This window comes from Saimiri boliviensis, chromosome 16 (genome assembly GCF_048565385.1).
Source record: "Saimiri boliviensis isolate mSaiBol1 chromosome 16, mSaiBol1.pri, whole genome shotgun sequence".
Lineage (NCBI taxonomy): Eukaryota > Metazoa > Chordata > Mammalia > Primates > Cebidae > Saimiri > Saimiri boliviensis.
The window spans coordinates 28724210-28737564 of NC_133464.1; positions in this window are offsets into that span (position 1 = coordinate 28724210).

Sequence of the window (13355 nt, forward strand, 5' to 3'; positions counted from 1 at the left end):
AAATTTATCACTGTATGAAGATTAAGATATGAACGAATTTAACCCTCCTACTTGTGTTAGATATAATGGTAGAATAAGAAATATGCAGTGACTTGCCCAAGGTCAGACACTTAGTTTGATTGCATAACTGGTATCTACAATAATGAATCTTATGAGTCAGTGTACTTTCTAACTCAGTATGTTTCTTGAAGTTTAGTTTATTGCTACTCCTTTTTTACTGAGACCTTGTCAAAGAGATACTGAACATAAGCATAAATGGTAATATCTGGTTTCCTTCCTAATATATTAAAAAACAATTATAAACTGTGATTCTTACAGAAACCAAATTTCTTACACTCTTACACTCCCAGAAGTCGCTAATCATGTATTTCTCATTCAATCACTTTGTTATGCATACTTGTGACAGATAAAAATGACAAGAACTAAAATTTTGGTGCCTAGGAGTCTACCAAAATTTGTGCTCTACCTTCCACAGTGCAGAGCTCTGATTGGGCTTTTGATGGTCAACCAGGGACAATATTTTCTTTTTCTTTTCTTTTCTTTTTTTTTTTTTTGAGACAGAACCACGCTCTGTCTTCAGGCTGGAGTGCAGTGGCGGGATCCTGTCTCACTGCAATGTTTGTCCCCCGGGCACAAGCGATTCTTCTGCCTTAGCCTCCTGAATAGCTAGGACTACCAGAGTGCCTCACCACAACCAGCTAATTTTTGTATTTTTAGTAGACACAGGGCGTCACCATGTTGGCCAGGCTGGTCTCAAACTCTTGACTTCAAACGATCTGTTCCCATAGGCCTCCCAAAGTGCTGGATTACAGGCATGAGCCACTGCGCCTGACTGCAGGGACAATATTTTCTAACATCACCACTCCATCCTGCCTACAACTCTGAACACATGATTAATTTTCACCAGCAGTATATCAGTAGCAATGATGCTTTTATGAAGTTTATGAATAACTTCATTCCCTATTTCTCTAGGTACAAGACTTTCAATTCTAAGGAATAGCAAACTTGAAAGAGTATGTAATCTTAGTCTATTAAATAAAGCTGCCTGACAACCAAGAACACCACATTGCATTGTTATATAAGTGAGAAATAAACTCCTATTGTCTTACATCAATTGAATTTTGTTGTTGTTTCCTCAATACAATTGAAACTAAAATTTGGCTGTCTCTTTGGTGTTTCTATAAATGATTCAATATTTAAAGTTAATAAAATTAATCTGTTAAATTTTTCAGACCATGCAAAACTAGTCTGATTCAGTATCATTAATATATGTACTCCATTCATACATAGCATATGTGGCAAACAGATTTACAAACTCTCTACTAACCTTTGAGTCACCAGGATTCACTTTTATTTCCACATCAATCACTCCAAACCACTCTGTTCAGGAAAGTTCTAAGTGGTATCAAGTGAATTGAAAAGTTCAGCAGGGGGTTGGGATGCTTCAGTGAAAAATAAATACAATACCATAGATCTGTTTTCTCAATATAAACAGTAGAAAAATGAAAATTCAGACAATTTGTGAGTACTATTACTTAGAATTCATGTAGATGTTATTTTCACCAATAATATAGATCAATTGCTCTTTTATATGCTTTAAAACTTTCTAAGACTTTGGGTTTTATACTGACCTTGATTTTTCTCCCGTTTTGTTTTCACTTCCTGCAGCTGTAGTTTCCCTGTGACACAGTTAAGCCACATCTTGCCCACCTCTTTTATAGTGTCTCTTCTGTGACTTACTGGAAATAGGCTCCCAATCGTTTTTTAATTGCCATGCATGGGAAATGTTTTTCAACAGCACAGCTGGCTCCAGAATATATCTCTGGTGTTGGAGCAACTATTTTCTAATTGCTTTTCTACCTCTGCTATTAAACTGAAAAGAACTCAGCTGGGGGCAAACTCTTCAAATGGATAACCAGCCCTACTATGTCAGCTCCTAGTTGCTCTGATGTGATAATCAGGAAAAAAGAAGTGATCCTTTTGATAACTGAACCTCAGTAGTATTGAGAACAAAGGAACTTCAGCAGGATGGAAATGGGACTTTAGTCCAGTTATTTCAGCCTCGTGGGAAAAACCACTGAGATCCTGCCTATTAAACAATACATGACTATATTCTCCTGTATTTGCTATATCAATTTTTCTTGGTTTCCCATCTCAAAAACCTCTTAGTGGAAAAATTCTTCCTATTACTCTATCGTCAACTTTCTCTACATAATACAAGTTCCCAGCTCTGGGCTAACTGTATCCTAATCATGAAAATTCAACTGATGTTTGGTCTGTATGTTAAACTGTGGTATCAGTGAAAGTTGTGTACAACTACATAATATCAGAAGCAATATATTTCTCCCCAGGTAGGCAGACATACTTTTCTAATTCTAACTAAAAGATATTATATCCATTCAAGTACGAACTCCTTTATGCTGAGTTCCTTAAGCATTTTTGTTGGTGTGAAAAGAAAATAAATCTTGGGGCCCCCAAATCACTAAAGGGAAAAATCAAGCTGGGAACTGCTTAGGGTCAACCTGCCTTCCAATCTATTCAATGTCACCCCTCTGCTCACTGACATAGATGCATATCTGATTACCTCTTTGGGAGAGGCTAAACAGAAACTCCAAAGAATGCAAACATCTGTCTCTTATCTACCTATGACCTAGAAGCCCCCTCCCCTCTTCAAGTCTTCCCACCTTTGCTTCAAGTTATCCTGCCTTTCCACAGTGAAGTAATGTACTTCTTATATATGTTAATTTCTCATATCTCCCTAAAATGTATACAACTAAGCTGTTTTACACATGTTTTTATAAATGTTCATGTTTTATACATTTCACCACCTTGGGCACATGTCTTCAGGACTTCCTGAGGTTGTGTCATGGTGCATGTTCTCGACCTTGGTAAAATAAACTTTCTAAATTAAGTGAGACCTGTCTCAAATTTTGGGGTTCACGGTGGAAAATACATAAAAAAAATACCTAGGAGCTTTTATTACTTTCATTATAGTCTGGTGAAATTGGCAATCAATAAAACACAAATTTTCAAAATGATAAATTATTCACAGATAGCATCTCAAATGTAAATGAAGAAAACTTTTCAAAATCAATTTGATATAGGGACAGTATGTTTTTCATTAAAATGACTTTAAAGATTATTTTGTTATTATACAGTAGATGGTACCTTGTAAACTTACATTTGATGTAAATTTTAAGACTATATTATCCACATTTAATAAATGCTGCTTGTAGAACTGCAAGTACAACTATCAGCTTCAGATCTAGACAGTGTAAGGACATGGTTCTGTTACCGTAGTTAGATATGAGCAGGGCAGGAGATGGACCTGCCTAACCAGGACAATCAGGTGACCCGCATGTGATAATCAGGCAGTTGTTACACAGTCTCTCTAAAATAATAATTGGTGGCAGCCTGCAGCAGGGAAAGACAATCTCCCAATAGATAGAAAAAAAATCTTAAACTGATGATCGGTCGCTTCCCAGTAAATTATTAGGAGTCAGGTGAGTGGGCTCAAGCACGCAAAGTAAGAGGCAAAATGGCAGAATTTACTTGGATATAAACTTCTAGGAAAGCCTCAAGTGAGAATGCCTTCAACTTCAGTGAATGCATTGAACATGTGGCCCCTCCCAAGTGTTAGCAGGCCACTCAGCATAGAGACAGCCTGCCCCAAAAGAAGGATCCGGGAAGAAGGAAAGCAAGACCCCAGAGCATGCCAATGTAAAAGCGCCCAAGTCAAAGATCAGGCTGTGCACTTTAATCTCTTAAGTCACCCTCTTGGCCCTCTTCCAGTGTACTTGACTTCCTTTCATTCCTGTTCTAAAATGTTTTAATAAATTTTTGCTCCTGCTCTGAAACTTGTCTCAGTCTCTCTGCCTTATGACCCTCAGTGGAATTCTTTCTTCAGAGGAGGTAAGACTTGAGGTTGCTACAGACCTGTATGGATTCACTGCTGCTAACAGCTTCATGTTTGCAGATACGTAAAGGAAAATTTGGGGGAATTTGATGAATTCTTCACTTTGTAAAATAAAGATGTTGAGCTCCATGATTAGTATTTTGTAATTAGTTCAGTTTCAGTAATAATAGAGACATGAATTTTTTGCTTTCCTCACCTTTGTAGATTCTAAATATTATTTCAGTTAAGGACAAAGAGATATGTATTGTCTTCAGAAGTCAGATTTTTGCTTCAGAGTTTCCTCAAATCTGTATGTTCTATTAATATCCTTTTACCAAAAAAAAAAAAAAAATCAAAACCAATTAAAACAACACACTCACATTGAAATGTAGAATGAAAGTCTAGATCAAAGTCTCAGCAGAAATTAGCTTAAATTGACATTCTCACACTTATGAATGCTACAGAGATTAAAAAGTATGCCTCATGACAGATTCAGTTCTTCAATGACTTGACAGAAATATTCTGATTGATTCATATGTTTAAAGCTTTCTAGAATCATCAAGTACAGGTGATATTTAATTTTTTAGGATAATGATCATGAACATATATCCATTAATGAGGAAATATGCAGTATACTAATGTAAATTTTAAAACTATATTATCCACTTTAATAAATGCTGGTTGTAGAATGGAAAGTATAATTATCAACAAAAAAATATGCTTTTTAAAAATATAAGAATACATGAAAACATTTAGCAAACTGACCTGCAAATTTATAGCCCAAGCCACATTATAATAGTATTAATTTCACAGTAATGTACAAACACACACGCTCACAAATGTATCTGTTATAGCACTTAAATTATATTTTAACATATTTCTCTCTTTTAAATTGTCTTACCTTGCAAATATGCATGGCAATAAACTTGTCTAATTATGTTCTTAGATAAAGGTATATTGGCTTATTTGTTATTTTTTTGTACTTAAATACAGCCTTAAACACAAATATTGTTGAATTCAAAGGTGAATTTTTGTAATAGAATAGAAGCAAAATTTTAAAACTCTAAATTAAATTTTTCCAGAAATATTATTGTGCTTACAAATTATTTTTAAAATATTATCTCTCAAAGATTGTACTCTCTGAAAACTATTTTCAATGGTGTTCTTATGCACAGTCTTTTACTATATAGTTTAACTTCTTCCAACATAAGCTACTGCTTGAAGACGTATTTTACAACTCTCTTCATAACATGTCATAAATTGTTATGGCATGCAGTTATGAAATTATATACCAAAAGAAATCAGGAGAGTATAAATGAGGAACATTTAATTTAATTATAGATGAATTTGTCAAGTATATCATTACACACAGAATTAAAATATTAACAATATGTCACCTTTTTAGAAGACTTGTCATCCTATAACCTGACAACTATTACTGATGGATATAATATCTTAGGGGTTCACAAATGCTCTTAAATAATTCAACTATTTCAGTGTTTTAGCACATCATGATCAAGCATTTCAATCAATAGAAGGAACTCTTCTCACTTGATTCATTATTCAACTAATCAATTATTATGGGTCAAAGATGAAAAAAGAAATATACTGTATCAGACCTTCAATGAAAATTTACCTGGTTGAGAGAAAACAAAAGTTAATCAAACTAAAAGTCAGCAAAAGCACAACATATAATATTGTGACCAGTAAGTGTGAAGTTTTATAATTAGCAGAGATGAACTTGGTATCTCTTGTTCTTGCAATGCCCCCCCATGTCATAATGTGTGATACATATTTGAATCACCTGAACACCTGCTAGTATCAGTGTCTTTTTCCAGTTCTTTCTGATATAATGTTTATAACAGTTTTCCTTCAAAAACAGAATTTGGGTGCTCACTTTAAAATATACTTTGGAACAGGAGTTTCTAAGGATATTGTTGCCTGCTGCCCACTTTGTGTGACAGCCAGTGGTGACATGGCATGTGCTAAAGACTTTGAGATGCATGGCACCAGTTGGCGAGGAAGTGGAAAAAACGAGACATTTATGTTAAGTTTTTGTAGAAATTACAGGCAGATCAGAACTGCCTAGAGACTCTACAGGTTAATACGGATCCTTTTGCTATAGTGTTTTGTCATGTATTGTATGACTTAAACCTATTTATATTTTGTAAGAAAATGTTTGCATACTTTTACAATAAACATATCTTATTAGCAATAGGTTAAAAATACAACAAATATAAATACACAAGTTCTCATTTACATGTGACAGTTTAAAAAACTGAACATAAGGCAGGTTCAACTGAGCATGCAGTGGCTCACGCCTGTAATCCCAGCACATTGGGAAGCCAAGGCTGATGGATCACCTGAGGTCAGGAGTTGAAGACCATCCTGGCCAACATGGTAAACCCCATCTCTACAAAAACGCAAAAAATTAGATTGGCATGATGACGGATGCCTATAATCTCAGCTATTGGGAGGCCGAGGTGTGAGAATCATTTGAACCCGGGGGGCAGAGGTTGCAGTGAGCCAAGATCACCCTTTTGCACTCCAGCCTGGGTAACAGAGACTCCGTCTCAAAATAAACAAAACAAAAAAATTGAACACACAGAGGTAAAGAATGAAAAAATAGATAGCAGAGACTGGGAAGGGTTAATGGAAAGGCAGGGTAAGGATGACAATAAATAGGTTAAAAGGTACAAACATACCATAAGATAGAAGGAATAGGAATAAAGTCAATGTCTAATAGCAGACTAGGATGCCTATATTTAGCAAAATGTTATTGGACTCAGGTGATGGACACCATTGAATACCATCACTTGATTACTACACATTATATACATGTAACAAAATTTTTCATGTACCCCATAAATCTGCACACATTTAAAAAAGGTAAAAAAAATAAAAATTTTAAAAATACCATCAAGCGATGTTGAGTTAAAAACAAACAATACAAAACTCACTAAATAAGTTGCCCTATACATTTTTTTGAATTTGTCTTCTTTACTTGCTTTGCGAAATTTAGAATCAGGTGTCAGTCACCTTGAATTAAAAGCAATAGTCTTTATTAATACTAGGTGATAGTAATTTCCTCAGGATGTAAGGCAAAGTTGATAATTACCCAAAGGCACACAGATTTTCAGTGAGAGAAAGACAAATTGCCCTCTTAGGTCTATCTTATTTTTGAGTTCAATCTTCTTAGCCACACTCCATGACATTTCTAGAAAAGATGATGGGGAAGATATTTCTGTCTGTATAATTTTTAAAAAGAGAAATAAAGGCTGGAAAAAATAAGTACCACTGAACAAGATCTAACTCTGTGACTTAAAGTAAGTTTCTCCAGGGCTCTTCCACAGGTGAACCGTCACTATACGTTTGGTATGTTAAAATTGCCAAAACTCCCTGGATATACCAGGATATCGTATGACATTATGACTTTGCCTCTGCTTTGGTCATTTAGTATACTTCATCTTCAAAATCTTCCCCTGAAATCACATAAGAGTCCTTTAAGATCCAATTCTAAAACCAACTCTTCAATAACACTTTCCCTGGAATTGTTCATTATACCCAATCCTTAGCACAAGTTGATTTACTCTTTAACCTAAGACTATATGGAGGCAACAAAAAAATGTAAGTTGGGAATGACTAAATCCACAATAAGAAAAAATGAATCTCAAATAATAGAAAAAGAAATTAGAGAGATACCAAATGGAATTTAAAACAAACACCACAAAACAAAAAACTAAAGTTGAGAACATAGTATCAGGGTTAGAACCACAGTCTCCAACTCTAGAGCTAAATTAACTCAGTCAGATTCTGTAATTGGGCAAGCCTTGTAGGTGACTCTCATGCACAGTAAATTTGAGACCAACTGAACTCTGTGCTTTGCTTCCCTTTGAAGATACTGTATTTTTTGTTACAAATTAAAAGTTTGTGACAATCTTGCATTAAGAAAATTTATTGTATCAGCACCATATTTCCAACAGCATGTGCACACTTCCTGTCTGTGTCACATTTCAGTAATTCTCACAATATTTCCAACTTTTTCATGGACATTGTATTTGTTATGATGGTCTATGATCAGTGCTCTTTGCTGTTACTATTGCAACCATTTAGGGGTGCCACAAACCAAACAGCAAACTTAATCAATGTGTGTTTTCTGACTGGTCCACTGACCAGCCATTCCCCTGTATCTCTCCCTCTGCTTGGGCTTCCCGGTTTTGTGGGGCACAAAGATATTGTAATTAAGCCAATTAATAACATTACAATAGCCTTTAAGTGTTCAGGTGAAAAGAAGAGTCACATGTCCCTCACTTTAAGTCAAAAGCTAGAGATGATTAAGTTTAGTGAAGAAGGCATGTTGAAAGCTAAAAGGCCAAAAGTTAGGCCTCTTGGGTCAGTCAAGTTGTAAATGCAAAGAAAAAATGCTTGAAGAAAACCAAAGGGCTACTTCAATGAACACACCAAGAAAAATAAAGCAAACAGCCTTATTGCAAATAGAAAGTTTTAGTGATCTGGATAAAAGATCAAACCAGCCATAACAGTCTTTTAAACCAAACCCTAACAAAGAGAAAAGTTCTAACTTTCCTTTATCCTACAAAGTCTGAGAGACATGAGCAAGCTGCAGAAGAAAATTTCAAACTAGCAGAAGTTAGTCCATGAGGTTTAAGGAAAGAAGCCATCTCCATAACATTAAAGTGCAAAGTGAAACAAATACTGACGTAGAAGCTGAAACAAGTTATCTAGAAGGTATAACAAAGATCATCAATGAAAGCAGCTATACTGAACACCGCATATACAATGGAGATGAAAACAGTCTTATATTGGAAGATGAGATGATCAAGAACTTTCAAAACTGGAGAGAAGTCAATGCCTGGCTTCTAAGCTTCAAAACAGAGTATAACTCTCTTAGTAGAAAATAATGCACCTGATGACTGTAACTTGAAGCCAATGCTCATTTACTATTCCAAAAATCTTAGGGCCCTTAAGAATTATGCTAAATCTACTCTGCGTGTGCTTATAAACAAACAAATAAGCCTGAATGATAGCAGGTATGTTTACAGCATGGTTTGCTGAATATTTTAAGTCCACTTTTGAGAACTGCACCTCATAAACAGAAAAAAAAAAAGATCAGTTTCAAAACAATTCCTACTCATTGATAATGCACCTGGTCAGTCAAAAGCTCTGATAAAGATGTCCAAAAATTTAATAATGTTTTCATGCCTGGTTACACAACATCCATTCCACAGCCCCTAGATCAATAATTTCTATTTTTAATCCATATTACTTAAGAACTACATTTCCTAAATCTGTAGCAGCCATAGACAGTGATTCCTCTGATAGATATAGGCAAAGTAAATTGAAAGTCTTTTGAAAAGGATTCATCATTGTAGATGCCATTAAGAACATTTAATATTCATAAGAGGGGGTCAAAATATTAAAATTCACTGTTGTTTAGAAGTTGATTCCAATTCTCATAGATTGAAGGATTTGAGACTACAGTGGAGGAAATCACTGCAGATGTGGTGGAAATAGAGAGATAAGTAGAGTTAGTATCAGAGCCTGCAAACGTGACTGAATTGCTGCAGTTACATGACAAAAATTTAATGAATAAGGACATGCTTCTTTTGAATAAGCAAAGACTCTTGAGATGGACTCTTGTCCTGGAAAAGATGCTATTACATTATTCAAATAACAACAGAGAGTTTAGCATATTACATAAAATTAGTTGATAAAAGAGAAGTAGTGTATGATAGGATGGCCTCCAATTTTGAAAGATGTTCTACTATGGATAAAATACTATCAAACATCATTGTATGCTACAGCAAAATCTTGGAAAAAGGAAGTGTCAATCGATGTGGCAACTTCATAGCTGTCTCATTTTAAGAAATTGCAGCCAGGCGCGGTGGCTCAAGCCTGTAATCCCAGCACTTTGGGAGGCCGAGGCAGGTGGATCACGAGGTCAAGAGATCGAGACCATCCTGGTCAACATGGTGAAACCCCGTCTCTACTAAAAATACAAAAAAGTAGCTGGGCATGGTGGTGCGTGCCTGTAATCCCAGCTACTCAGGAGGCTGAGGCAGGAGAATTGCCTGAACCCAGGAGGCGGAGGTTGCGGTGAGCCGAGATCACGCCATTGCACTCCAGCCTGGGCAACAAGAGCGAAACTCCGTCTCAAAAAAAAAAAAAAAAAAAAAAAAAAAAAGAAATTGCAATAGCTGCTTCAACCTTCAATAACCACCACACTGTTCAGTTAGCACCCACAACATTGAGGCAAGACCTTCCATCATCAAAAAGATTATGGCTAGCTGAAGTCTTAGTTAATCATTAGCATTTTAAAATCAACGTCTGTATGTTTTTTAGACATGATGCTGTTATTTAATAGATATAATGTAAACAAAACTTATATGCACTGGGAAACCAAAATATTTGTGTGATTCACTTTAAGATATTCACTGTATTGCAGTAGTCTGGAACTAAACCTGCAATGTCTCTGACAAATTTCTGTAAATCAATGCTGTCCGAGCTCATTTGCTTATACAATTATGGTTAACAGTAGCAAATTTGAGCTTTGAGGAAGGAGATTTAAAAATGTAACATGGCCAGCTCTGCTACTGTGTGGTCACGGGTAATTGCATAATTTCAATGTGCTTCAACACAGTTCTCTGCAATAATTATAATAAATAATAAAATATATAAATAATAATACCAACTTCAAAAACTTCTTGTGAGGAATACAAAGGTTAATATATTTTAAGAGCTTAAGTCAGATCCTGGCCCATAGTGAGTCCTATACAATTATGATGAAGGTAATAAATTGAAGTAAAGAGCTGCAAAGATTGTGAAGAGAGTCTTGAATAAAACTGTTCTTAGCAATATAATCAATATCTGCTGCTTATGTAAAATGAATGTTGATTAGAACAAAAACAGAAGCCAGTACATAATCACCCCAGTTTAGAATGTCTGAGACACAGACTCACTGAGACACAAAAATAGACTAGAACGAAAACAGATAGAAAGAAAAAAATATGAATAAGACCAGAACAGAGTCCAAATGTTTTCCTCAGCTACTTAGAAGAAAATGTGTATATCTGAAACTTACATACCATATATTATATATAATTTTTAAAAACTACTGATGGGGGGAAATATTTTTTCCTCAGCCATTTCTGGGTTCGTGTCTGAGGCATCTGTAATAAAAGATTATCAAGAGAAAAAAATGTCTAGGTATGGTGGCTTCCACCTATAATCTCAATTACTCAGGATGCTGAGGTGGAAAGGATCACCTGAGCCTAAGAGTTCAAGGCAACATTTAGGTGTGATCTTTCAGTACACCCTAGTCTGGAAAACAGAGAAACCTCTCTCTAAAAATTTGACAATAATAAAAAACAAAGAGAAAATTACAAAAATTTATTTAATACATCTTCTACATGACACAGTAGCCTTCACAAATGAAAACGCCACACACACAAAAAAAGAAACCTGCATATTTTTATGGTTAGTTACAATATGAAGTGGAGAGTTGCAGAGATACATGATTCGGCAAAAAGGGTACAATAGAAATACAGTGAAGAGAACTTAGCAAGGCTTGTTTGTTCAGATTCTTCTGCATTCCTGTGTCTTCAGCTATAAAGATATTCCTTTGTTCTGGGTATAAAAAGGCTTCCTCTCAAATGAGGATCTCATTACCTTCTTCAGAAGGTCAGAGCATTTTTTATGGCCTGCTTCATGGGAGAAGGGTATAGATGAAACAAATTTTCCCATTATGTGATAACTGAAAAAGCCTGGTGACAGCAACATGAGAAGTCAAAATATTACTATTCTCTTTACTTTTACTCTGTTTGAATTTGTCCATAATCTAAAGCTTTAAAAAATGTGGTCAGAGACAGTTATTAAAAAAAAATTGGAATTTGATCTTATCATCAGGGGATTAAAAACTTCTACTAGGTCTTACACCATGTCACATTTTTAATTCTCCTTTTTGGTAGCAGCAGTAGCAGCTCAAAGTTGTTACTGTGAATCATGACATTTGTGTTAGCAAATAAGCAAAAACAGCATTTATATATTGCTATCTGATATGGTTTGGCTCTGTGTCCCCACCCAAATCTCTTCTCAAATTGTAATCCCCACATTCCCAGGGAGGGTCCTGGAATCCCCACATGTTGAGGGAGGGAGTTCACTAGATGATGGGGGTGGTTTTCCTTATGCTGTTCTCATGATACTGAGTTCTCATGAGATCCAACGGTTTTTTAAGTATTTGAAAGTTCCTTCTTTGCACTTTGCTGTCTCTCCTGCTGGCTTGTAAAGGTGCCCTCTTCCATTTCTGCCATGAGAGTAAGTTTCCTGAGGCTTCCCCAGCCATGCAGAACTGTGAGTCAATTAAATCTCTTTTCATTATAAATTACCCAGTTTCAGGGAAGTGTGAAAACAGACGAATACACTATCCATCATAGATTTATTAAATTTAGTGACCATCAGAACCACCTATGAGTGAGGCTTACAAAAAACAAATTATTGGTCTCCTTCTCTTTAAGAATATCTAATTCAGTAATTCTGGGGAGAGGGCCCAGAATGTGGATTTCTAATAAGGCACTAGTTGAGGCTACTGCTGCTGCTTAAGGAACCACATTTTGAGAAGCTTTTCTCTAGACTGTTGATATGATTTGGCTATGTCTCCACCCAAAATCTCATCTTGAATTATAATCCAAATTGTCTCATGTGTCGGGAGCAGAACCTTGTGGGAGGCGATTAGATCATAAGGGTGATTTCCCCCTGCTGTTCTCATAATAGTGAGTTAGTTCTCACATGATCTGACGGTTTTATAAGGTGCTTTTCGTCTCTTTATTCATCTTCTCTTTGCTGCCATCCTGTGAAGAAGGATGTGTTTGCCTCCCCTTTTGCTGTGATTCTAAGTTTCCTGAGTCTTCCTCAGCCATTCTGCACTGTGAGTCAAATAAACCTCTTTCCTCTATAAATTACCTGGTCTCAGGTATATCTTTATTAGCAGTCTGAGAATAAATTGATACACCTATATATTTACAACACATCTGAATATTATTGATCACTCAGCATTACAATGTTAGAATTGTATTTTATTTGTTTTATCAGAGCATTGTGCAGTAGCTGGCATATTGGGTAAGATTAATAATTATACCCTATAAATATACTTAATATACTTGGACTGCTCTTTGCTCTTACCCTCTTTGCTGTTGGCTTAAATTACCTCAGAGTCTTTCTGTTAGATTGAAATGAGAATGCCAAAACAATGAATAGCATTTTAGATTTTGCTCAATATTATTTTAATTTGGGTAGTAACATCTAATTATCTATCTGAAAAAAATAAAGGAATGAATATATCTCTATATCAGAAAGCATCTTGGGCGGAGGGGCATGACTCTAAAGAATTCTTCAAGGCCTCAACCTTTATTGATTAGAAAGATTTATATGGTTAAAGCATGCAGAA